General features: G+C 39.4%; 1 protein-coding gene across 6 annotated transcripts in view; it reads right to left on the bottom strand.

Annotated features, from left to right (window-relative positions):
- LOC131411589 (ral-GDS-related protein-like) overlaps positions 1-27509 on the bottom strand; it is a 259398-nt gene that overhangs the window by 202218 nt on the left and 29671 nt on the right. The window contains exon 7 of one of the 6 annotated variants that reach the window (XM_058550618.1): positions 21884-22000. The exons of the other annotated variants lie outside the window; for them this stretch is intronic. The gene's annotated coding sequence lies outside the window, so the exon portion shown is untranslated. Of the gene's footprint in view, positions 1-21883; positions 22001-27509 lie in introns of those variants that run through there. 6 annotated transcript variants of the gene reach the window in all.

Raw genomic sequence — 27509 nt, 5'->3', positions numbered from 1 at the left:
ACCATTTTCCTACACCAATGCTTTACCCTTCAACTTTATAAGATAGATCAGAACATAATTACAAAACCTTTTGTTGATTACAAAAAAAAAAAATGCCATTCAAGGTTTCCCTAATGCTTTGTTTTTCCAGTCTACATCTGAATGGACCTCTGATGGCAATGTTTTTCTGCAATGGGGACATTTCTTTGCTACACACAAAAATCAGTCCAATTGTTGGCTATGTGGCCAACTTCCGCTTTCTAACACCTCTGGGTTGCCTTGGTGAGTCTTTCCCTTTCGAGGCACAGATTGGAAAGCTCTAAAGCAATTTATTGTGATAGAAAGATCTAGTTCTAATGTTCACAGTTCATCTGATATTACTAATTATGATCCTGAAACATGGTCAATAGCCCATACTATTAATAATACAGGACACGGTTATTCTTTTTCTGTTACTCAAACCATCCAATTATCCCAACAAATTGCAGATAAACAAAAGAAACCAGACATTACAGTAAAAACTATGGAAGGTTTCACACAAATTTGGATGGGTATGTTTGGCTTACTCCTAGCCATGGATCTTTAAACATACCAGCACCTTTATGTTGGGAACAGAGAAATCATTCCAAACAAAATCTACCAAATTACACTCTAAAGATGGGCTGGATATCCCCCGAGTAATGTCAGAATACTATTATACATAAAAAAAGTGATTGGTTTGGAACAGACTGGTCTCGAAGACCAGGCGTCTATTGGATGGCTCCTAATGGAACTCAATGGTTATGTGGAACAAATCTCTAGCCTTGGCTGCCACCAGGATGGCTAGGGCGCTGCACTCTTGGCTTCTCTTGGATACAGGGAAAGATTCGACCAGAGCTAATATCTGTGGCCAATCTGCCTTTCCTTAAGGCCAGATGGGCTCATTCAGTGTTCCACTGGTATGACCACCTAGCAGCTATATTTGCTCCTTCCTTGGGGCTGGAAGACGTCATATCACATGTAGAGGCTCTGACAAAATTTACTCAACAAGCCCTTAACGATAGTCAGGCAAGAATAGCTTTCTTGAATACTGAAATGTCTTTAATGAGAAAAGCCGTCCTTCAAAATAGAATGGCCTTAGATATTCTTACAGCAACCCAAGGTGGTACACGTGTGATCATTCAAACTGAATGCTGTATGTTTATACCTGACGAGTCTTCCAATGTGTCATCTCTACTAAAGCACATGAAAAAACAGGTGAATGCTTTAAGCGATCCTATACCCAGCCTTGATTTGTTTGGTTGGCTCCCTCCTGGTATTCGTTCCCTTTTTCTAACTGGATTGCAATTCCTATTTCTATTACTTCTTGGAATTCTTGTACTAATCATAATATTCAAACTGATTATTGTTTTCTTTACTTAGTGTTGTAAGACTGGCATGCAAACTAGAGTAATGGTGGCTCAGTGACTTGAGATGGCCAATCAATCTTATAACCCTGGACAAATTTCCTTTTCTGATAAGGACTATGCCTAAAAACTCATTTTAAACTAATCTTTTAAAAAAATGTTTAATTATTATCATTGTTACCGTACTTGTTCTATAATTGTGCACGATGTAACATAAGGGGCTATATATATTTAAAAATATATATTTTTTTAATATAAAATAAAAATAAATATAATATAAAATATAAAAAATATTTTAAAAAAGTGCATATACAATGTTTGTGCAACAACCTAAAAGTAATCCAAAACCCATGAAATGCTTCCTCTGTATATATATATATATATATATATATATATATATATATATATATATACATCTTTGCTTGTCCACAATATCCAACTAATTCCACCCAACGTGAACAACTGGGCAAATAGACGAGATAAAAGCCTGGCACTGAGGGACATGATAGACCCAGGGCATCCAGGAACCACCCTGGCTCTGAGGGACAATATTTTGATCATCAATGCTTTCTATTGAAAGATTATACATCAAAAGGGGGAAAATGATAAATAAATGGCCAGTGATAGGATATATTGGAGCACATGAGGAAACAATTTGGTGTAAAACTATTTGGGCTTGACCTTTTTTTTTTTTCCAAAGGGGCCTGTAGCCTCTGTTCATCCATTATATACCCACTTTAAGCAATTAACATGTCCCAAAGACAAGAACAATGCCCTTAAGATGTAAATGCAACTTCCCTCACATTGGCATTTCCTTAAGGATAAGCATTTCTCCCTAGGCTAGGATTTGATTGCTGTGCTCATCTTGTGACCACCCAACTTGAGACAACAGCCACGCCCATGGAGACAGCAGACCTGATACCCACTGTGTCCATCAATTAACGTGCCAACAGGTCAATGTCGTGGCTATTGTAAAAGGGACATTGCAATCACATGTGGTACACACTCTTTGATGGTATATAAGCACTCTGTACACCCCACTTCTTTGGAGTGCTCCCATTCTTCATGAAAGGACTCCCCCGGGCTATATGGTTCTCAAAGGTTGGCTCATAATAAACTCAACCCAATTTTGATTTATATATTGGTTATAGATTATTTGCATTGACATTCTATTTGTCCCTCCAGTATCTAAACACAGTACCTGACACATTTGGGGCACTCAGAAAATGTTTGATGAGTGAATAAGTATGTGGGAGACCACACTTGGTGGAGCAGAAGGGGCTTTTTGGGGAGTGGTAGAAAATTCGCTCACATTCCTACCATAGTAGTTGAGGCTGTGGGCTTTGGACTAGTTTGTCTGGGCACCAATCCCAGTTATTCCACTTTTAACTGGGGAATCTGTGCAAAATATTTACTCTCTGAGCGTTAGTTTCCTCATCTATAAAATGGGGCTACAGATAACTCCTGTCTCATAGGGTTTTAGTGAGATTGAAATGCATTAACTAATGTAAAGTGCTTAGAAGAGCTCCTGGCACATAGTAGGCACTTAAATGTTAGCTGTTATGTTATCATTATTGCTCTTATTTCTGAGCAATACTCTGGTTTTGAAAAGATGCTTTCATAATATAGTTGATCCTCATTATTTGTGGATTCCGGGTTTGCACACTTGCCCACTAGCTAAAATGAACTGGCAGCCCCCAAATCAACACTCTCAGGGATTTCATGTCCATTTGCAGATATGCACAATGTGTTGAAAAATTTGATTCATTCGACGTGCATGTTCCCAGCTGAGGGGAACAAGGTGACGCTCTGCCCTCTTGTTTCAGCCCATACTGTAAACAAGTGTCCTTCTTGCAGTCTATTTAGTGCCCCATTTCTTATCTTTTTGTGCTTTGTGTTGGTGACTTTGCTGTTTAATATGTCCCCCATGTGTAGTGCTGCAATGCTGCCTGGTGTTCCTCAGGGCAAGAGGCTGTGACGTGCCTTTACAGAGAAAGTATGTGTGTTAGACAAGCTTCTTTCAGTCACGAGTTACAGTGCTGTTGGTGTGAGTTCAATGTTAATATATCAACAATATATATTAAATAAGGTGACTTTAAAGAGAAACACAGAAAACAAAGTTATGTATTGATCAGTTGAAGAAAATGTGACTAAAGCTTGCAGGAACCTAACCCTGCATTTCCCGTAGGAGCAGTGTGTCATATTCACTGATTCAGTGTTCACAGTGAATTTATAGAATGTCACACTGTGCATAATGAGAACTGACTGTATCTTATGTAATCCTCACATACGCCTTTATAGTAGATAGGTAGGGAACAGGGTGTCCACATTTTACTATTCAAGTAAGGCTATTAAAGACCTTATGAGCCAAGTAGAGAATTTAAAATGTCTTGTGCTCACCATAAGAGCCATGAATTTTTTCTTTTTTTTGGTGAGGAAGATCAGCCCTGAGCTAACATCTATGGCCAATCCTCCTCTTTTTGCTGAGGAAGACTGACCCTGGGTTAACATCTGTGCCTATCTTCCTCCATTTTATATGGGACCCCGCCACAGCATGGCCTGACAAGTGGTGCATTGGTGTGCATCTGGGATCCGAACCTGGGCTGCCAGCAGCAGAGCGTGAGCACTTAACTGCTACGCCACGGGGCTGGCCCCTAGCCATGAGTTTTTGAGCAAAGAAGAACTCTGATGAACTGATGTTTAAGGAACAATTACCTGGCAAGAGAATGTAGTATTGAGAGGAAGAGGGAGAACTGAGCCGGAAAGGAGAACCAGCTGTGAAACTCTCCAAGTATTCTCATTGCTAGGTGAGGAGATTCAGAGCTAAGGTGTTGATGTGATAAATGAAAAGTAGCAGCCAAAGGATGAAATAATGGATTTGGTAACCATATATAGTGTGTAAGTTAGGCTGTGGTTCTCAAAGTGGGGTCCCTGGACCAGCAGCATCAGCATCACCTGGGAACTGGGTAGAAATGCAAATTCTCAGGTGCTGCTGCAGACCTGCTGAACTGGAAACTCTGGGGTGGGGCCTGGCAATCTGGGTTTCAACAAGGCCTCCCAGTGCTTCTGGTGCCCATCAAGTTTAAGAGCCAGGGAATTAAAGAAATGATTCCAACACGTCACCATGCCCAGGTAAGCCGCAAGGCAGGGAGGTGGTATTTGTTTGGAGGATAAGACACATTTTAAGTTTTAGGAAAAAATAGTTTAGCGTCTGTTTCATTTTAAGGGTTCCAGAGATGCCATTTTAGCTCTCTGCCTGTGAAGCTGTTTTGTTCACAATATGTTCTCCTTTAGAGAGCCCTTGGTAAGTTATTTACCACTTACCACATGTTCTGAGAGCCCCTTCCTTCTTGAAATCCCCTTTCAGACTTGAATACATACTTTATTTTTGTGCACAATCTCCTCTATTTAAAATCTGGATTTTTGGGCCGGCCCCGTGTCTTAGCAGTTAAGTGCACATGTTCTGCTGCTGGTGGCCCAGGTTCTGATCCCAGGTGCACACTGACACACCACTTGTCCGGCCATGCTGATGCTGCTTCCCACATGCAGCAACTGGAAGGATGTGCAGCTATGATATACAACTATCTACTTGGGCTTTGGGGGAAAAATGAATAAATAAATAAAATTTAAAAAAAAACAAAATCTGAATTTCTCTTCCTATAGGATCATGTATGCCCTACTGTCAATTTGGAATGCCATTAGTTTTTTCCAAAACCTTAGAAGCTTTTAGAATTTAGAACCTGATGAATAGAGAATGTATAAGCTTCTGTGTAGGACTCATATTTTTCAGATGTCTAGAGGTATCCCAACTTGCCAGTAACGTGGCCTTAGATTTAGCGGAACTTGATAATCCTAATATAGTAGAAAATGAATTACATCTCTCACATTAACATTTACAAAATAAATGATCACAATGTTGACTTACCAATACTGACTTTCTATATTCTAAGCTCTGAAAGTATCTTGCTTACACAATAAACATGATAAAGTTTCAAAGATGAGACAATTAACTTTTCAGCAAAAGCTTGACTTGAGTGTATCTTGGCTTCCTTTTTGACAGTTTTAGCCTTAATGTTACAGTAATATTTTCTTTTTCTGGGAACCAGATAACCTTGTATTTGGTGAATATTTTAATTTTTAATGGCCACTTGTGTTTTGTGATATGCACGTGTTTGAACAATCTATAAGAACTAACCATTACCACCCACATACAAGATTATACAGGAATGGAGGAATTTTGTCTGACTTGTTGTATATAACTGTTCAGCCAAAGCAGATGGCAGACTCTACCACTTACAATGATTTAGGGGTTTGAAGCAGTATTTTTAAATACAAATAATCTCAAAATTGATAATATATAAAGTATATTACTTACTGTGTTAACTAACCAAAATAGTTAAATTTGTTATCTTTCCTCCATTTATAAGGATGCACCCATTACATAGATTCTGTACAAAATTGCAAAGATCATTTTTTTGCTTTACAAAATTTATTTATTTTAATTTTCAATAGTGAGAACCTTAGTGTTGGGTAAACTGCTGCACAATTACTGGAAATGCTGAAAGTCTTTTTGAAAAGCGTAGAAATCTAAAGATAATGAAAAGTACATTTCTCCAATGTCAAGTCCCTTGAGGATCTGATAGGCCTCTGTCTAGTTGCACCCTGAAGACATGGAAGATTAAACACCAGCACAACACACAAGGGAAGAGGCTGCCAACTTGAGGGCTTCCCACGGACCACAGAGTGCCTGGCAGACAGTTGGAGATTAAATCTGGGCTTTGTCCATGGGTGGGCCCTGAGAGGAGTATTTTGCTTAAATGACCAGAGAATAGACAACATTTGTTCTTTATAACAAGTAATACTTACCATGTAAATTTCTTTATTAATCTCTGAATAAATAAAAATTATAACCTGTATAGAAATCAACTCTTACTGACAAACCTGCCAGCCTTCTCTAGAGACCTCAACAGAAAATGTCTCAGCTGACTGTGAATTGCTCTTCTCTGAAAGCCAGCCAGCCCTTCACTGATAGCCCTGGATAAGGAAGGCCAGATACAATTCTTTGAAGATGTTTAGCTGAATTCAGAAGCAAAAATCCTACCTCCAGTTGGCTTCTCTGTGAGAATGGATGGCCGGCCTTATTTCACAGGTGGGGCAGTTGAGGTTTCAGATGAGCTTAATTGCTCTGTTCCACAAGTATGGAAAAGGAGGATTGTGACATTGATCCAGGGCTGAGATTTTGCAGATAAAGATAGGGTCATAGAGGGGAATAAATATTTCAGCAAATTGATTTTTTGTTCTCTACAGTGGAAGTAATTTAAGAAGCAGATTGTGTCTTAATCGAACTTCTCTTCCCTGTTCTCTATCTGTAATATCGCTGTAAAATTCTCTCTATAAAAATTTTAGTCTTTTTCTTTGCAGTCTGTTTATTATCATCTTTACGAATTCTTTGACATCACCACCTTCTTGGCACCGCAACGCTAGCCATTGTGATATTATCATAGATTCAGTTTTGCAATTTCATCCTCTTATCTCTATCTCCTCTACCATTTTGTTAGTTTTAGTTCTTATTGTATCTTATGCTTGAAAATATTTGAAGCTTACAGAGTATATCAGTTCCTTATTTTCTCAACTTTTGATTATCTAAGTGGCCTCAACTATCACTCTTTTTTTTTATAATTTTATTTATTTATTTTTCCCCCCAAAGACCCAGTAGATAGTTGTATGTCATAGCCGCACATCCCTCTAGTCGCTGCACGTGGGACGCGGCCTCAGCATGGCCGGAGAAGCGGTGCGTTGGCGCGCGCCCGGGATCCAAACCCGGGCCGCCACCAGTGGAGCGCGCGCACTTAACCGCTGAGCCACGGGGCCGGCCCTATCACTCTTTTTAAAAAAGTGAAATACATAACAGAACAATACATTGTCATAAATTGACCACTTATAAAATTAAGTTCAACCTGAAATCCCTCCCCACTTAACAGAGACCATCTTTTATAATTCACCATGCATTCGTTTGGGCAGGGTCAGTTTATCAATGATTTTTGGATGTTTTAAACAATATGAGACAAATACAGTGTAAGCTGAAATTCTTAATCTTGCAGAAGTTGTAGAATTTCCTGGTTGGTTAGGGAAGTTGATGGCAGAGAACCTGAATCATATGAAAAGTAGTTGATTGATTACCACCTGACAGAGTTTGTTAATTTGGTAAGGATGATGATATGACATGTTGAAAAGATAACTTTGCATATCAGAGTATTGTCAGAGGCCACTGGGAAAATTCATAGTGTTCTCAAATACTACAAAAAAATGACCATTTTTTCGTAAAAGATGTCATACATGATGGCATCATATACTCCTGTCAGAAAATTTGCAATGAAGAAAATTAACACTTGAGTCATTTTAATTCTAACGATTTGTTTATGCTTACTATTAGGTTAAAAAATCTTTTTAGAAATAAAGTGATAAGTGATGTTCTTGCTTAATTTTTAATTTTTTTTAGGAAAAAAATTTTTCACATTAAAAAAATATTTATTTATATTACTTTATGTTGAATTTATTTCTGGGCCCAAAGACTTTCTTTTAATTCACTAACACCAATCCTTTTCAAACTATTCCAAAAAGTTGAAGAAGAGAGAATGCTTCTAAAGTCACCCAAGGGTGTTAGCACTACCCTGATATCAAAGCCAAAGACACTAAGAGAAAAGAAAACTACATATCAATATCTTTGATGAATAGTGATACAAAAATCCTCAATAAAACATTAACAAACCAAATTCAGCAGCATATTGAAAGGATTATACATCATTTTGAAGTGAGATTTATTCCTGGAATGCAAGGATGTTTCAATATATGAAAATGAATCAATGTAATAAACCACATTAACAGAATGAAGGAAAAAAACACCTGATCATCTCGATGGATGCAGAAAAAATGTTTGACAAAAGTAAACATGCTTTCATGTTAAAAACACTAAAAAACCCTCAGAGTAAAAGGAAGTTACTTCAACACAATAAAAGCCATATATAGAAATCCACAGATAACATCGAACTCATGGGCGAAAGACTGAAAGCTTTTTCTCTAAGATCAGGAAAAAGGCAAGAATGCCCACTTTCACCACTTCTATTCAACATGATATTAGAAGATCTAGCCAAAGCAATTAGGCAAGATAAAAAAAGAAATAACATCCAAATTGGAAAGGAAGAAGTAATATTATATTTGTTTACAAATAATATCTTATACGTTGAAACCCCTAAAAATTCCACAAAAAATTGTTAGAACTAATAAATTCTGCAGACTAGTGGAACACAAAATCAACATGAAAAAATTAGTTGTTCTTCTATACATTAATAATAAGTAATCTGAAAAAGAAATTTACAATCATTATATTTTTATTTACAATAGCATCAGAAAGAGTAAAATACTTAAGAATCAACTTACACAAGGAGGTAAAAATTCCAATGATGTTTTTTACAAAAATAGAAAAATCTATCCTAAAATTCATATGGACTCTCAAGGGACCCTGAATAGACAAAACAATCTAGAAAAAGAAGAACAAATTTGGAGAACTCGCACTTTCTGATTTCAAAACTTACTACAAAGTAATCAAAACAGTGTAGTACTGGCATAAATAAACACAATATACTAACGAAGTAGTATAGAGAGCCCTGAAATAAACCTTTGCATATACAGTCAAATGATTTTTGACAAGAGTGCAAAGACTATTCATTGGAGAAAGGATAAGTTTTTCAACAAATGGTGCTGGGAAAACTGGATACCCACATGCAAAAGAATGAGATTGGACCCTTATCTCACACGATATCTAAAAATTAACTCAAAATGGATCAAAGATATAAATGTTAGAGTTTAAGCTATAAAATCTTTAGAAGAAAACAGAGAGAAAAAGCTGCAGGTCATTGGGTCCAAATGCCATTGCCAACAATGATTTCTTTAATATGACACCAAAGACATAAGCAACAACAACAAAAAAACAAATTGGACTTCATTAAAATGCAAAGGTTTTCTGTATCACAAGATAAAATCAACAGAGTAAAAAGGCAACACACAGAATGGCTGAAAATATTTGCAAATCACATATCTGATAAGGGATTAATAACTAGAATATATAAAGAACTCCTACAACTCAACAATAAAAAAAAAACCAATTTAAAAATGCACAAAGGACTTGAATACACATTTCTCCAAAGAAGATATAAAATGGCCAATAAACACATGAAAAGATGCTCAACATCACAAAGTATCAGGAAAATACAAAAATAAAACCACAATGAGATACCTCTTCACACCCATTAGGATAGTTACTATCACAAAATAAGAAAATAACATGTGTTGGTAAGGATGTTGAGAAATTGGAACCCTTATACTTTGATGGTGAGAATATAAAACTGGAAAACAGTATGGCAGTTCCTTCAAAAATTAAAAATAGAATTACCATATGATCTAGAATTTCCACTTATGGGTTCTGAAATAATAGAAAATATATTTATTGGTGTCTGCCTCCAATTCCTGGCACAGAGCTACTGAAAACCTTTTACTTTCCCAAACAATAAGAACACTAAGAGCATCTCTTGTTCTAATATTTGTCTTTGACCCATTCCCTGACACAGAGCTCTTAAAATTCTTGTAATTTCCTAAGTGATAAGAACACTAGGAGAATCTTTTGTTCTATTGAGGCAACTTTGGGTGGGCTCTTGGATGGGGGCTGGTCACCAGAAAGACCAAGCCCTCATTAGAAGCTTGGAATTTTTAGCCCTACCCCTTATCCTCCAGAGAAGGGAGAGGGGCTGGAAACTGAGTTAATAATTGATCATGCCTACATGAGGGTGCCTCCATAAAAATCCCAATAGAAGGAGGTTCAGAGAGCTTCCAGGTTGCCAATAACAAGGAGTGCTTGGAGAGTGGTGCATCTGGAGATTGCATGAAAGCTCTGTGTCCCTTCTCACACATCTTTCCCTATGCACCACTTCCATCAGGCTGTTCTTGAGTTATATCCTTGTATAATAAACTAGTGATCTAGTAAATGTTTCTCTGAGTTTTGTGAGCCACTCTAGCAAATTAATCAAACCCAAGGAGGAGGTTGTGGGAAGCTCTGGTTTACAGCCAGTCAGTCAGAAGTACAGGAAACAGCCTGGGCTTCTAACTAACATATGAAGTTGAAGTGAGGTTGGGTGGGTGTGCAGTCTTATAGGACTGAGCCCTCAACCTGTGGAATCGGATGTATCTCTGGGTTGACAGCATCAAATTGAGTTGAATTATCTGACGACCAGCTGCCATTCCAAGTATTTCTTGTTGGAGGTGTGGGGAACCCTCCCACATGTGAAAAAATGAATCTCGAACACCATTTATGGGTATACATCCAAAAGAAGTGAATGCAGAGGTATAAAGACATATATGTACACCCGTGTTCTTAACAGCATTACTCAAAATAACCAGAAGCTTGAAGTAAGCCAGGTGTCCATCAAAGGATGAATTGACAAAAAAAAAAAAATGTGGTTTATAATATAATGGAATACCAATCACCCTTAAAAAGGAAGGAATTCTGGGTCCGGCCCGGTTGTGCAGGCGGTTAAGTGCGTGTGCTCTGCTGCGGTGGCCAGGGGTTCACCGGTTCGGATAATGGACACGCACTGATGCACTGCTTGGCAAGCCATGCTGTGGCGGCGTCCCATATAAAGTGGAGGAAGATGGACATGGATGTTAGTCCATGGCCAGTCTTCCTCAGCAAAAAGAGGAGGATTGGCAGATGTTAACTCAGGGCCGATAGTCCTCACCAAAAAACAAAAAAAAAAAAAGGAAGGAATTCTGACGTATGCTATGACATGGATGAACCTTGAAGACTTTATTCTAAGTGAAATAAAGCCAGCCACAAAAGGAAAAATACTGTATGATTCCACTCATATAAGGTACTTAGAGAAGTCAAATTCATAGGAATAGAGAGGACAATGGTGGTTCCCAGGGGCAAGAGGGAGGGATAACAGGGAGTTGTTGCTTAATGGGCACAGAGTTTCAGTGCAAGGTGAAAATAGTTCTGTGGATGGTTGGAAGTTATGGCTACACAATAATGTGAATATATTGAATATCACTGAACTGTACACATAAAAATGGTTAAAATGCTCAATTTTATGTTATGCATATTTTATGACCATTAAATAATTAATTATTTTCAACAAATGAACGAACACTAGCTACATGCAATAGCATGGATGAATATCACAACCATAATGATACATAAAAGAAATTATATTCAAAAGGCTATGTATTTTATAATTCCATTTATATAAAATCCAAAAAAGAAACAAAACCGAGGTCTGGCTTCCAGTAATGGTGGAGTAGCTTGTTGAACTAACACTCTCACAGATAACAGTGATAAAATCTGCATAAAATATTTTATATATTTATAGTATATACATATTGTATATATATAGTATATATATATACTTTATATATATATATTTAAATAGACTCATGTATCTATATGTAATACACATACAATAAATGTGTATATGTGTGTATGTATAAATCTCTTCCAAAGCAAGCAGAACTGAGAGGAAGTCTTCCCTTGAATGATGGGAATTGCACCAGGAGATATTTGCAAGCTTGAGGCTTTTAACTCAAGCATTCCAAAATCTGTACGTGGCCCAGACAGGGGAGAAACTACAGTCTTACTTGTAATGTTAGAGGATGTATTTTGGGGCTGCCAGAGTAGCTGGAAAGTTAGGGGAGAAATTCTGGAAAGGAGGGAGCCACTAAGAGGAAAATCTCAAAATATGTATGAAAGTCTCCCCCCCCACACACCAAATTGGCAGATCTTTGAACAACACACATGCAGGGTAGGTCCCAGAGGGACTATTGTAAAAACAGCAGTTGGAAGATGAAAGATCTGATTGAAGATTTCAGCTATGCCCACTGTAAAGGAGATAGGATTGGAGTTTCAGTCCAGCCAAGTTAACTCCCTGCTAGAAAAATAACAACACTCTTCAGAGGAATACAATAGAATCCAAAGTCTCTATAACTATCATACATGATTTCCAGTACACAATTTAAAAAAGCATGAGATTTGAAGAAATAGGAAAATGTAATCCATATATGACCAAAAGCAGGCAGTAGAAACTATCCCCAAGTTGTTGCAATTAGCAGACAAGGATAAGAAATTAGCTTTTATAAAGATGATAATGGTGGTAAAGAAAAATATTCTCATAATGAATGAACAGATGTGGAAACTCAGCAGAGAAATGGGAATTATAAAAACGAACCAAATAGGAAGATGAAATAAAAAAAAAGTACTTTCGAGTTTACCAGTAGATTAGAAACAGTAGAAGAAACATGAAGACAGAGCAATAGAAATTATCCAGTCTGAAGAAAAGAATGTAAAATTTTTGAAGGAAAATGAAGAGAGCCTTACAACCTGTGAGATGATTGAGTCCCCAGCAGAGAGAGGAATGACAGAAAAATTAAATGAGACAGAAAGGCAAATCAATAAGTAATAACATAAAACTTCCAAAATTTGGTGGAAAATCTAAAATTTTAGATCTAAGAAAGTCAACAAACCCACAAAATAAAATACAAAATAAAACCATACCTCGGCACATGATAGTCAAGCTGCTAAAATCCAAAGATAAAAAGAAAATCCTGAAAGCATTCAGGGAAATACATACATACCAGGGAAGACATTACATAGAAGGAGAAATAACGTGAATGAAGGATGATATATTATAAAAAAAAAAAAATAGACAAATCAACAACAAATTCACATCTTTCAAGTACAGAAAGAAAACCCAAAAGTCAACACAGGATCCTATATATAGCAGAACTCACTTTCATAAAGGAAGCAGAAGCCACAACAAGATATCACACACCAATTAGATGGCTAAAATAAAAAAATAAAATTGCAAATACCAATAAAATTGCAACTACAAAGTGCTGGTGAGGACTAGGAGCAACTAGAACTGGGAATGCAAGATGATAGTTGCATTCAGACAACAGTTTAGCAGGTTCTTATAAAGTTAAACATATACTTATTATATGACACAGATATCCCACACCTAGGTATTTAGTGAAACAAATTGAAAACTAATGTTTAAGGAAAAATCCTTGTGTGAATCTTCATAGCCATTTTATTCGTAATTGTCAAAGATGGAAACAAACTAAATGTCCTTCATAAGGTGTATGGAGAAAGAAACTGTGGTGCATTGGTACATTAGAATACTACTTGGCAATAAAAAGGATAAACTCTTAATTCACACAACAACATGGATGAATCTTGGATGCATTTCTCTAAGGGAAGGAAGCCAGATTCAAAAGGCTATATAGTATATGATTCCATTTATATGACATTCTAGCAAAGGCAGAAATACAGGGATGGAAAATGATCAGTGGTTGCCAAGGGATGGAGTGGGGGAAGGGGTTGACTACAAAGTGACAGCATGAGAGAAATTTGGGGGTGAATAAAACAGCTCTGAATGGTACTGTGGGGGTGGATATACGACCATAAATTTGTCAAAACCCATAGAACTGTACACCACAAAGAGTGAATTTTACTCTGCAAATTTTAAAAATCAATCAGGATGCTAGGGAACTCAGATGGAATGAAGTGACAAATGAATCTCACTGTATTATAAGCATGTGACATAACCACACTGAAGGTGTGGAGATGAAAGGTCCTGACCTGAGTAACTGTGGAAGACAATGTTTTGACGGGATACTGTAAAACTAATGTACTCTACACAAACACTGTACTCTAGGTGGTAAATTTGTTTTTCATAAGGGTATGGATTAGCAATTCTGAAAGTAGTTGACACATTAGTAAATATATTGTAGCTAACTGGAGTTAAGTTTCTCACTGTTGGTGAAAGAAGTTACAAATAAGCAAAAGGAGAATGCTAGAATAAACTCTGTGGTGCTGGATTGGAGTTGGAATTATCAGTATGAATCCATGTCTCTTTTAATATATCTATCCAGATAGACAGATTGATATATAGACTGATAGATCGATTGATAGATGTGTATACCTGAGTTTATATTCATACATACATTTCCAAGCTCTGCTGAGAGGGTCTAGAAGCAGTGACACCCTAGTATCAATGAGCACACCTAGCTCCTAGATCTTGGTTTCTAAATATCATTTTCCAATAAAAATAAGCAGGTTTTCTTGGAGAAATGGGTACTTCTGGGGCTGGAGATGGAAAATACAAGATAAGCCTGGAGCATCTTGTAGTGCCAGGAAGTCTGAAAGTGCTTTAAAAAAAACACACAGAAAATGATGAGATGTGTCAAAAGCAATCAATCTGAAAGACTTCCCAATGGCTCAAGTTGGAAAACTGTGAGCAACAAAATAAATAATGGTAGCATTGGATTATTACCCAGAGAATAAAATAAATATCCATGAGTCTATACTGATATAAAAAAGATTAAATAAGAAAGAAAGAAAAAAGGGGGAAAAAAAGAATGAAAGAAAGAGAAAAAGAGAGGAAGAAGGAAGGGAGAGGGAGGAGGGGAATCTTCCTCACAGAATTCCAAATAATAACTGCAGCTGGATAGCATGAAATAGAAAATTGCCACTAGAACACCACAGTAATAATTACTGTGGGCAAGACTGACTGGTGAATGCAAAAACTGTGGGTGAAACTTAAAGAAGAAACAGTACATTTGCAGAACCTCAAAGCATCTACCTCCAAATACTTAACTTTTTTCTCTTAATTTATTTAAAAGTCCTATGACTATTTAAAGCAAAAATTATAACACTGTATTGTGGGATTTATAACATGGGTAGATGTAAAATTTATGAAAACAATAGCACAAAGGTCAGACAGAGTTAAGTGGAACTGTTCTGTAGCAAGGCTTCTATATTTTACATTGATTAAATTGGTGCACTATTAAGTCTAGGTAGGCTGTGATATGTTAAAGATGTATATTGTAATCTGGAACAACCACTAAAAAGTGCAAAATGTGTGTCACTTAAATGCTAATAAAGGAATCAAACAGCATACAAAAAGCTTTTGTACAAGAATGTTCGCAGGAGATGACCTGCAAGTCCCCAGGAGGAAGATGAGCGCACTGAGGGGCATCCACAGAGCAGAACGCCCTCAGCCGTGCCAAGGAGCAAACGCTGACACACACATGCTGGGTGAGTCTCATCAACCTCGTGCCGAGGGAGGCAAGCTGGACAGAAAACAATACACGTGGGATGATTTCAGCCAAGATGAACCTATGGTGAAAAAACCAGAACAGTGGTTGCCTCAGGGGAAGGAAAAAATTGCCTGAGAATGAACAGGAAGGAGTTTTCTGGGGGTGTTGGAAACATTCTATTCTTAAAGGGGTGAAGGTTATATGGGCATGTTTATTTGCCAAAACTGTAGAATTGAGATTTGTGCCTTTCACTGTACATCTTACCTCCACACACACACAAAAGACTAAAAGAATAATAAAGTGAGGTGGGAATGGGATGGAGTGTGGATGAAACAAAAATGGCAGATGATTAGTAGTTGTTGAAGCTGGGTGATGGGCCTACTATGCTATTTTATTTTTTTGTATATTGTTTAAATTTTTCTGGCATCCACAGAGCAGAATGCTCTCAGATATTGTTCTGTAATAAAACAGAAATTTTCTGTAATAAAACACTTGTATAAGAAGACAAACTTGATATACAGTGTTTTTTGGTAAGATATTGGTTACCTTTGAGGAGGAAGGAGGAAGAAAGGGATTGTCCAGGTCTGAGTGAAGCTGCTGCTAGTTCTTGGTCACACAAGTGTGTTCACTTTATAATAATTCTTTGAGGTTTACATGGATGACTTCTGCATATATTTCTGTACGCATGTTATACATTAATAAACATTTTAAATCCTGCATATTTGCACAAAGATCCTAACTCAATATCTCAGAATAACAGCAGGGTTTTGTTTTAAAGTGGAACACATTCACTCATGACATCATCAGATGGATTTTAATACTCCCAAGTATCTATTAATGCCCTCACCCTGTGTGGTCCCCTGGGTCTTTCCATTCTTGCCTCAATTTGGTAACCGGCATGGTTTTGAGATTTTATGATGTCATCTTTCTCCAGCAAGTTCCACTCCCACGATGATGCTAACCGAGGCCTCGACACCTAGCACAGTGCAGTGTTCACAGCATGCACTCAAGACCTGTGGGACTGGGTTGAATGAGGAACAAAACGAGGAGCACACGATGTTCGTAACTTATGTCTAGGTGCCATATCATGACTTAGGAAATTGGTAGGGTTTTTCGATAGATTTGCTATGCTTTCTAATTTTTCCTATTGAAAACAATGGGAAATAGGGTCTCAGAGTTCTTTCTCAGAGACAGTCTGACATTTCAGGCACAGATTACTGACAATTATTAATGGCATATGACTTTCCCACCTCATCTTAGTTTTAAGTTTTTAACTCCTTACCTCGGAAATGACATAACTTTGCTTCTTCTAAATCTTGTAGTAATACTGATGCTCCAGAAAGTCGGGCCACGGATATTCTGCTGTTGTGCATCCTCTCTGCAAAGAAGTGGAGCTGTGCATCCACCAGTCTGAGAAGCATGTGGTGCTGTAGTATTTGGAGTCAGAGTAGCTAAATGGAAAAATGACTTCAGAGAATTATCACCATAACCCCCAACAGCAACAAATTATTTTGCTTAATTATTTTGTGATTCTGAGGGTATATTTAAAAAGGGATATTAAAACTGGTTGCCAAGGAGCCAGCCCTATAGTAGAGCAGAAATTGCATATTACCTTCCTACACAAACTTGCCTAACATAGTGGGAAAGAGCAACGAGAAGTTTTGGTGCTGTTGCCTGTGTTAAAGAGGCCAAGAGGTCCACACTGGGATAAAGAAGTCCAGTGAACAAGCCTGTGTGCAGCGTCGGACAAGGGGCATGAGTGTGGTTACCCAAAGTGGCTTAGGGATCACTTACCAGTGCATCTGAGTTTCCTGTCTGTACAATGCAGGAATTGGGGCTGCGCACTGTGATGTTTTCTCCTTTTTATGACATGTCTCAGGGCAGTCCTTCTAAGATGCCTGACCAAGGTATGGGCCCTTCAGGTGGGTGGGGTCCAAAAGGAGGATCTCTGCAGCGACCCTGACCACGGGGTCCAGAGGGAGGATCATGGCAGCTTGGAGGGATGCAGGGGATGGTAGGACAGGTGGCCTTGAAAAGGCAAATTCCAGGATCCCAGGCACCCGGTATTTCCATTTTAGATATTGAATTTACTTTTCAAATACTGACCAGGGTTCTTCCAATAGGGCTGCAAGCATCCTCAGCAACAGCTAGTCTGGTGAGCACCACCCCTACCTGAGTACCGGGCTCAAGGGATGCAGTCCATCCTCACTGAGCATACTCTGGGGGGTGCACAGGGCATGAAGTGTGGGTGTGGTATAGAGAAGAGGCGGGGTAGAGAGTGGAGTGGAGAAGCAGAGGATTGGGGCCCAGAGACGGAGGGACGAGGCAGGAATTGGGGCCCCTAGCTGTGCATGCTGGGAGCTTTTGTCTCTTAACTGCTCCCAGCAGGCAGCCTGAAGGGCTGCAGGACTACAACTCCCAGGATGCTCTGGGCACAGGGCGGTGCCTAGCTCTAGGGGGAGGAACAGGGTGGTGTGTTCTTGGCTGAGGGCAAAACCGTCATTGGCTGCAGACACTTGTCCTGCACCTGCTCCACGTGGACTGAGCCCCGGAGGGATGTGATGGGACGAGAAGGACCAGGGAGTTAGGAGGGTGTGGCGGCTGCATGGGCAGCCTCGGGCCTGCAGTGTGCAACTGCTTTTGTCCAAAGTTGAAGCCAGACTCATCCCTCTTCCACACCGCCTCCCTCCGTGGCTTGATTCCTCCTCCCACCTGCATGCCTGTGGGTCTTTCCACAGCCTCCTACCTAGTCCAGGGCTAGGTGCTTCTCTAAAATGCTTATGGGAACTGGTTTGACATCCCAGAAACTTTCCACTTTGCATGTTGCCCTCTGCCTTCTCCAGCCAAAGTGCCAACATTTCATTAGCTTTTGGGAGAAATTCGCCCTTGTGGCCCCTCTTACAAGCACAACTTAAGAGCTTTGCAGGGTGGTAACATTGGCTGTTGCTTGCCTTTTTTGCAGATGTGGAAGTTGAGGCATCCTTGAGGTTAATCACTGGTTTCCCCAGGATCCGCTATGAGCAGAGGAGAAAAAGCCAATTCCCAGGAAAATATCTAGTAGGCCATTTTCACCAACCAATTCCAGTGCAGAGGCCTCTGAAACAGCATCCTTAAGATGAGAATAGCTTAAGCATTTTTCCCTTTAGATTGATCACCTAATCTCAGCTCAGGCCTGAGTGGCCAGTCTCTCAGAGACACAGGTGACGACTCTGATCCCTCAGGAAGAGACCGGTGGTCCACCTTTGGGAGAGGGATGTGTAAGGTAGACAGCACTTGGGCAGCATTTGAAATTCGTCAGCTTTAACATCTCTGCTTTGGATTCCGGCAAAGTTCCCGGATAAACACGCCCAGGGTTAGTCAGATGTACCGCATTCTTTAAAAATTGATTAGAATAGTGAAAGGAACAGAGCATAAAATAGCTTGCTTATTTGCAAAAGATGAAATGCAAGCAAGATCTTCTTGTCAATTTTTTTCTGTTTATTCTCTTGGCTGTACTGTACACTTGAATGCAGAAATAAAAAATTTGAATGGCCAAAATCTCTTTTCCTGAGATTGGTAAATTAATTTAAAAGTTCTATTGAAACCTGTGGAGGAGTGGTTAGCAGCTTTCACGACTTATGTCCTCCCCAAAAATCTGGGCATTGATCTACATGAAAAAAAGTCCTTGTTTATATTACACATCCCAGTAGGTTACATTTCCGATTCCTGAATGTGGGATATTATCAAAACAACTGAAAAACCTGGTCATGGAGACTGGACCCTGTCACTTTGTCAAGAATTTGCCTCTTTATGAATAAATGACACATGAATTCTCTAACATTTTTGTAAAATGTTATTTTGTAAAATGGACGAGAAACTCTGTGGTGTCTCTGAATGTGGCAAGACAGGGAATTCTCATTAGACCACATCCTCGGATTCTTCTCTCGTGTTCAATAGGCCCAGGTGATAGTCAGTGTGGTCAGGTGCAGCGCTGCTCCCCCAGCGCCCAGTGTTCCATCCTACTCTGGCCTGTGCATTTTTCAGGGGGTTCTGACAACACTCGTCCACAAGGGTTGGAAGGAGACATTGTAACATGAGGATATTCATCATCTTAAAACAAGAATTAACGGAGAGGAAAGTTTTGGGGTGTGTGTGCTCCGATGCACTGCTGTTGGGGTGTGGCTGCAGTGACCACTGTGCTCCCAGTGTCCCCACAATGGCTTTCTCAGAAGTTTGATCTCCTAGCGCAACCACAACAGCTGTTGACAGAGCTGGGCGCTCATCGTGGTTCAGTGTCTTCCATCAGATTTTGTGGCTCTTACCCTCCTCTGCTTGCCCCTTTCCTATTCCTATCTGCTGTGTTGATTGCTTTGTAGTTGTTTCCTAGGAGCCACTGTGTGTAACTGTATTTCGCAGTGTCTTTAGGGACCCACCCTCACTACACGAGTCATTGTACAACATTGACTTATCCAGGTGTAGCCCGTGTTGGTCCTCTCCAGTGGAGCTGTGAAGAACCCTGCTTAGTCAGAGCTCCTCTCATTCTCATGCTGCTTATGAAGCTGGGCATCTCGTCTTTGGTCTCATTAACATTATTCTTTTCATTGATTATTCTGAAGTCGGATACAACTTTGTTAATAATGTGGACACTGGCTGTCACAGGCACTTTTATGTATCTTCCCCAACAGCTCTGTGTAGTAGACCTGTGATCCCCATTCTACAGGGGGGGGACACTGAGGCTCAGAGAGGTCGAGTAGCTTCCTTCACTTCACAAAATTTCTTGGTACATTTTGAATCTCCGCTTGGAACTCCGCCTCTCACCCCATCCTGAGTCCATTATCTGCTTGATGGCAGTCACCTTGCATAAACAGGCCCCGGGCAGGGAGTGGACTAGTTGGGCGTGGTCCTCCGGCTTATCCTGGGAAGGTTCTAGGTTTATTGCGAGAGCTGGAGCAGTGGACACTGACCGTCACTCGCCTGGAAGGTTTGTTATGTAGAAATACTCCACTGACTTTTTGCGGGTGTCATGTCTTCTTTGTCTTCATTGCTCCCCTGGGCTTTCTCCTACAGTCCGTGCTGTGCAGTAACATACAGTACAGAGACTGGTGAACATCATACTGTTGCCCTGCACAAAATGGCCACATCACTCATTTTTCTAATTATGAAAGAAATACATCCTGTTAAAAATGTCAAATTACACAGATCTATAGAAAGCGAAACCCTCCACTTTCATCCTCTTCCTTGAAAACTCACTCCTCTACTCAGAGGGAACTGTTGTTAACAGGCTGGGGTTTATTCTTCTGGACATTTCCTATGTATTTATAAACACACATAAAGTTTTTTAACATAAATTACATAACTACATCGTTTTGCAATTTGCTGTTTCCCAAACCATATATCATAGACGTTTCCCGTTATCAGTGCACATCATTCTAACTTACCATTTTAAATGTTTTAGAGGTATTCCAAAGAACAGGAATACCATAATCTGTTTACTTCTTCTTTGATAGAAATGGGATTACATCCAGTTTCACTATTGTACATAACGCTGCAGTAAGATCATTGTATGGAATTTATTGCACCGCTATTCAACTGCTCAGTTTGCTTTGTTTCCTTTTAGTGAGAGACTATGATATATTTTTAACATTTTTATGGGAATTATTTTATAGGGAAATTAATTTTATCACTGAATAAATACATTTATGGGGAAACTGGCCTTCAAGGTCATCCATCTCAGTATTCTGGAGAAAAATCTTGAAACTTAGAAGGTATTATGCTTGCTCCATCACATTCTAACGAGTCATGTTAACAATTTAAAGTGGAATGTTTGAATAGCCTCTACTCTCTCTGTTCAGAAGGATGACTTTTTCTTGTCTTGAAAACTTCTGACTCCAGGGGCTCTCAGTTGGACTTCAGAGAGGATAAGATATTGGTGTCGCATTTGTTTCTCTTCAGCTGTAGGCTGAATCTTCCAAAGATAATAGAATTGAGCATGGTCCAATCGATATATATGATTTGGGTCAAAAATTCAAAGTAATGAACCCAAGATAGGAATCTATAACTTTGGTTCTTAATAAAGAATTTCCTTTGAGGACCTGCCCAGTGGCACAAGCGGTTAAGCGCACACACTCCGCTGCAGCGGCCCGGGGTTTGCCGGTTCAGATCCCAGGCACACAGCGATGTACCGCTTCTTAAGCCATGCTGTAGCAATGTCCCATAGAAAGTAGAGGAGGATGGGCACGGATGTTAACCCAGAGCCGGTCTTCCTCAGCAAAAAAGTGGGGGATTGACATTGGATGTTAGCTCAGGACTGGTCCTTCTCACACACACACACAAAAAAACCACAGAATTTCCTTTGATATTCTTAAGTCTCTGTGATTACTAGTAAAAACTCACCTATGGGTGAAGAGATTTGGTTCTGCTGGCAATGTCTGGCTTGAACATCCATAGTTAAGCCTGCCACATCCGTAGGTAGATTAGACTTGACCTCTTGATGACCTCTGCCCTTGGTCTTTGACCTGGGAAAAATAAGAATTTTAAAAAGCTGCTGTTATTAGCACTCAATGCTAGAAATGCCCATTAAAGAGTGAGTTTCATTTGGTAAACCAAAGGGAATATAAGCAAAACAATGTCTTTAATATCTATAAAATTTCAAAAAATTATCATTTTTTAAAATGTAACTCTGTTTTTGCCACAGTGAAAACTGTGTATATATAGGAATGAAATATTCCTCTGTTCATTTCTTAAGTTGTTTCCATTGACTTGGATTTATCCTCTAATCCGTATTCCAACTGTGAAAGAACGTCTTGGTCCTTGAAAGAAAAGAAGCCATTGAAATTTGATTTTCTTTTAGCTCGGCATCCTACAGGTTTGAGGAATAAATGATCATGTAATGATACAATGATTTTGAAATCTAATTGTAAATTAGAGGGGTGTAAGGGATGATTGAATGGTGTTTCATCCTCATGGTCAGGGGTATTGTACACATGGACATGTAAACACGATTCAGAAAGCTGCTTCAGCCCCGTGACATCCCTGAGAACCACAGTTCAGGGAGGATCTAGGCACACAGCCATCTGCCTCGATCTCCTGGGTTACATGTAGATCCAGCTGTCTTGAAAGTGGCTTTAGAGCAGCTATCTATTTCTCCCCTTCCTTCTCTCCAGCTTATCTCAAAAAGTCTTGACTATCATATTTTAAAGTAAGACCAATTATAGTTATTTATATGAGCTTCTTGATCATTACTGCAGAGTAATAATCAGGCATACCATTAAATATCATTTAATTGATCTAATTAAATTTGTTGTACCTTATAATTGATTAGAACACTAAGTTTAGTTTAGAGTTTCATATTCACCAAATCTGTTAATCTACTTACAACTGCCATGTGCCTCACTCCTCTTAGAAGTGTATCTTTGGCCCATCACAAGATTTTAATGAATGAAATCATCATAAATTAAGATAATGTACTGTCTTTTGGATGATAGGGAGGCAGATGGGTCCATTTTGGAAATATGCCCATCTGTCTTTGCTCGCCATGGGAAGTTTCTGGTCACTAGGTCTCCAGGTGGCTTGCACAAGCCCTAGGTCTGTAATAGCTTGGTGCCTCTCCTTCTAATTGGGGTAGAAATAAAAGAGGTCAGAGAGCCTTATTAAAGTTTTGGTTGCATGAAGTCTTCTATGAAGACCATCCATGCATATTTTTCTGGGTAACTCTCTGTTCCTAGGACTACTAGTTACTTAAAGTGCTTGTCAGGAACTGTGAAAGGCCTGATATTTTACCTTACCTGCAAGTTAATAAGTCAGCCTACCATGGTCTTATAGATCTTGGCAAAAGACATGAGACCCATGGGTCAGAGACAAAGGACTTAATGTCACAGCAATAGCAGTGGCCAGAGTATCAGCATTTGCACCGGTTCACTAAATCCCACTTCCTACAGGGTGATACACAGTGGGCCGGGTGACATGCAGAGGTTTGCAAGAACTCAGAGCTTAAGGAACTCAAATCTTTGATAATGGGCTGGAAGTCTGCTGACCTTTGCCCCAGGGAGGGGTGTTATTTCTATTATACTGGGCAGTAAGCAAGCCTGCCCTTTGCTCCAGAGGAGGTCACTATTTCTGTCTTCCAAGGCTGACAGCTCTACACACATCCTTGAAAAGATAACCTGGTTTTACTGGATTTCAAAGATAAGCTTGAATGAGAATCAATCATCATTCAGTTCTTCTGTTTCCTTTATTGAGATTGTGCAAATATGCTCTTTTCTCTGTAAAGTTCACTAACTTTATTCATACATAAGGGATGCTTTTGGTTTTATTTATTAAGTTGAAATTTTCTTATTAGAGCAAATGATGAAACTATTATGGGTTGGATCTGAAAGTATGCTTTTCCAAGAAAAGGTGAATGATCAGTGCTCATAGAACTTTGCCACAAGGAGCTCATAGCAACTTAAATGATTTTAATTTGATTACTGTTTTGTACAACTTTCTTCCATCTTACCTCATCCTCTCTGCTTCCAGTAACTCTCATATGGGAATGGGGCAGTTTCAGGGATCCACTGAACTCATTTACAATATTCAAATGGTTTTCTCTGTTATATTGTCTTTATTGAGGTAATGTTGACATACAACATTATATTAGTTTCAGGGGTACAACATAATGATTCATTGTTTGTATATATGTTGAAATGATCACCACAATAAGTCCAGTTAACATCCGTCCCCATACACAGTTACAAATTTTTTTCTCTTGTGATGAGGACACGGTGTATTTCAAGGTGCAGAGGAATCAACGATTATGTCTTACTTTTCCATACACAGCTTGATGGATTTGGACCTAAGTATACACCCTTGAGACTGTCACCACCATCAAGGCCACAAACATATCCATCACCTCCCAAAGTTTTCTCTCAACTCCTTTTGTACTATTATTCTGTGGTAAGAACTCTTAATATCTACTCTATTAGCAAATGTGACGTATGCAATACACTCTTGTCAGCTGTAGGCACTATGCTTGTCCTACATCTCCAGAACTTATTTATCTTGATAACAGAAATTTTGTATCCTTTGGCCATCAGCTCCTTATTTATCCATCCCCCCAGCCCCTGGTAACCACCATTCTAACCTCTGCTTGTATGAGTTTGACTATTTTAGATTCCACATATAAGTGAGTATTCGCCTTTCTCTGTCTGCCTTATTTCACTTAGCATAATGTCTTTCAGGTCCATCCATGTTGTCAAAAATGGCAGAAATTCCTTCTTTTTTCAAGGTTGACTAATATTGCATTTCTTTATCCATTCATCCATCAGTGACATTTAGGTTACTTCCGTGTCTTGGCTATTGTGAATTAGCTGCAATGAACATTAGAGTGCAGGTATCTCGTTGAGACCCTGATTTCAATTCCTGTGGGTATATACTAGAAGTGGGATTGCTGCATCATATGTTAGTTTTCATTTTTGGAGGAAGCTCACTGTTTTCCATAATGGCTGTACTAGTTTACATTCCCACAAGGGTTCCTTTTCTCCACATCCTCACCAACATTTGCCACCTTTAGTTTTTTTGATAATCACCATCTTAACAGGTGTGAAGTGATAGCTCATTGTGGTTTTGATTTGCATTCCCTGATTAGTGATGTCGAACAACTTTTCATACACCTATTGGTCCCTTGTATGTCTTCACTGGAAAAAGTCTATTCTGGTCCATTGCCCATTTTTTAATTGATTTTTCTTTTTGTTATTGACCCAACACAAAAAAAGAGAACAAAATTTTCAGGCATTATGGGTGCTTCCCAGTTGATGCAGATGATTTTGTTTTTACAACGGTACCAAAAGATAATGTTTTGTGCTTTTTCTTCAGCTTGTTATAAGACCAGCAGTAGCTACGGCATGGCAGATAATTGGGATCCTCTTGGTTTGGAGGTTTACAACATAAATGAGTGGTAAGGAATTTTTTATTATTCCAAGGAAAGTATTGAGATCATAGTCCATGGAATCCAGGATTGATAGGTGTAGGAGGAACTTAAGGTGAGGATCGGTGATCTGGCATTACTTCTGATCTTGAGGGACAGGTATCTACTGTATGAGTGTTTGAATAAAAGTATTAGAGATCAGGAATTTGTGGTGAGTGAATACGTTTTCTGAATTATTTACTTTTGAACATAACCGTTTGGATTATGTGAACATCTGGGATATGGGAGTAAGTCGTTAACAGGGGGTGGTTGATAATGTCACTATTGATTTAACGTCTATGAACACCAAGTGGTCAATGGATTAAGCAAATGAGTAGTCAGAAAACACAGAAATGGTAAGATATGGGATTTAGTAAAGGTTTGGGGACCGACTGCCCTGAGAGGGAGTGTCAGGACTTGTGCGGTTTAGAGTGACAAGGACAAGAATATAATAGAAACACACTCAAACAGGGAGGGGTGTTAACAGGATGGGGGAGGAGAAATGATCTGGAGTAGCCTTGAATTTTGACCTTGAGCTTTCTGTTCTTGATGCAAATTTGCCTGATGACATCCCAGGACACAAGTCAGATCTATCCCTGGAGGACAGAGGGAGGGTGGAAGTACAAAACAACCAGGATAATTGTCCTAAAAAGTCAGGGTTCCTTTGTCATTTGACCCAATTTCATGATTTATTTTTGTAAGGTAAGAGGAAAAGAAGGATGATAGTTACGTCTTCACAGAGGAAGCAGTGTAACTGTGGGAACCAGTCCAAACCAAAGCCTGGTTTAAGCATCTTCAACCCTTTGAGGATGTCCAGTGACATATTCAAGAGGCCGGATACTAGAATCCCATCCCATTCTGGCAGTGACGGGTCTCTGGGAGGACACTTTGGACCAGCCCCACCAGGTCTGCTGGCCCGAGAGACCGCAAGGACTCCAGGCCTGCAGCAGTGCAGGACAACTGGTAAGTCCTTTCAATCTTGCCAAAGCGTTGCAAAAACTTGCACCTAGTCACACAGGTGAATCCCTGCCAGGTGTGCTCACAGGTAGTCTGCACTCCAGGCCCACTCCTGCCGCTCTTCAGATTTGGCAGAGATGATTCCAGGAGCTGATCTGGGCATTCCACAGTTCCACTGCCAACAATTTCTGGCGACTGAGGAAGGTATCAGGAAGGAGGAAAGGGCAGTGAAGAGCACAGAAGAGAGACTGGTGGTAGCACTGATGGCGGACAGACTTGCTAGCGAGGCAGAGAAAGTGAGGGGCCAAGGACGTCCTGACAGCAGATGAAATGGAGCAGGCACCTCAGTGAGGTCTCTTGGCAGCGTCCCTAATGTTTCCTTGCTTTGAGCTCTTGAAACTTTAAAACATACCAATACGTTTCTTTTATTAAACTCTGCTGCGTGAAATAGAAAATATAGACAGTGGTTTCTTTCTGAGGTGAGAGGTTGAGTTTCAGGTGAGGAGAGAAAGATCTTCTTTTTTCATGCTGTTCTCTCATTTTCCTTTACTATGCACATTATTTATTTTTACTTTCAAGTCAGCAGAGAGTTATCAACGTCACGGGATGATTCAGTTTTTCCCCACAGTCACAGTAAAACCTACTTAAAGTGGATTATTCTTTTTGTGTAATATTCCAATAGATTCCAAAATATTATTTCAAAGCACTTCGATGTCTATGTCCTCAAATTAGATATTTACTTCTAAGTCTCCATTTTTATGTCCTTTGTTGCATGCTTCTTCAGAGTTGCATCTAAGGAAATACCAGATTTCCCTCAGTTTTTTAGATCCATATGTGTTGGAAATTTGATTCATGTAGATGGACATGGCAGTCGGGGGATCGTGCTATTATCAAAAGAGGCCTTTTCAGCATCAGTAATCTGACAAGAACCCACTGCTTGTTGGGATTCAATTGTCTATTTGGGGGATCAAGCTTTCACTGTTTGCACTTCTCTTTCTCTTTGGAGGGAAAGTATAGCCTTCCCAGTTTTTTCATTACCAAACCACTTTCCTGGGTGGTTATGCTGTGTCAGGAAGGGCCTGGGATGCCGGGAACCAGGATTCATCCTCAGCTTCTGGCTGTCCTGA

The sequence above is a fragment of the Diceros bicornis genome, chromosome 11, assembly GCF_020826845.1.
Source record: "Diceros bicornis minor isolate mBicDic1 chromosome 11, mDicBic1.mat.cur, whole genome shotgun sequence".
In the NCBI taxonomy this organism is placed as follows: Eukaryota; Metazoa; Chordata; class Mammalia; order Perissodactyla; family Rhinocerotidae; genus Diceros; species Diceros bicornis.
Note: the sequence above shows the minus strand (reverse complement) of the source record. Positions and strands in the feature narration are given on the sequence as shown.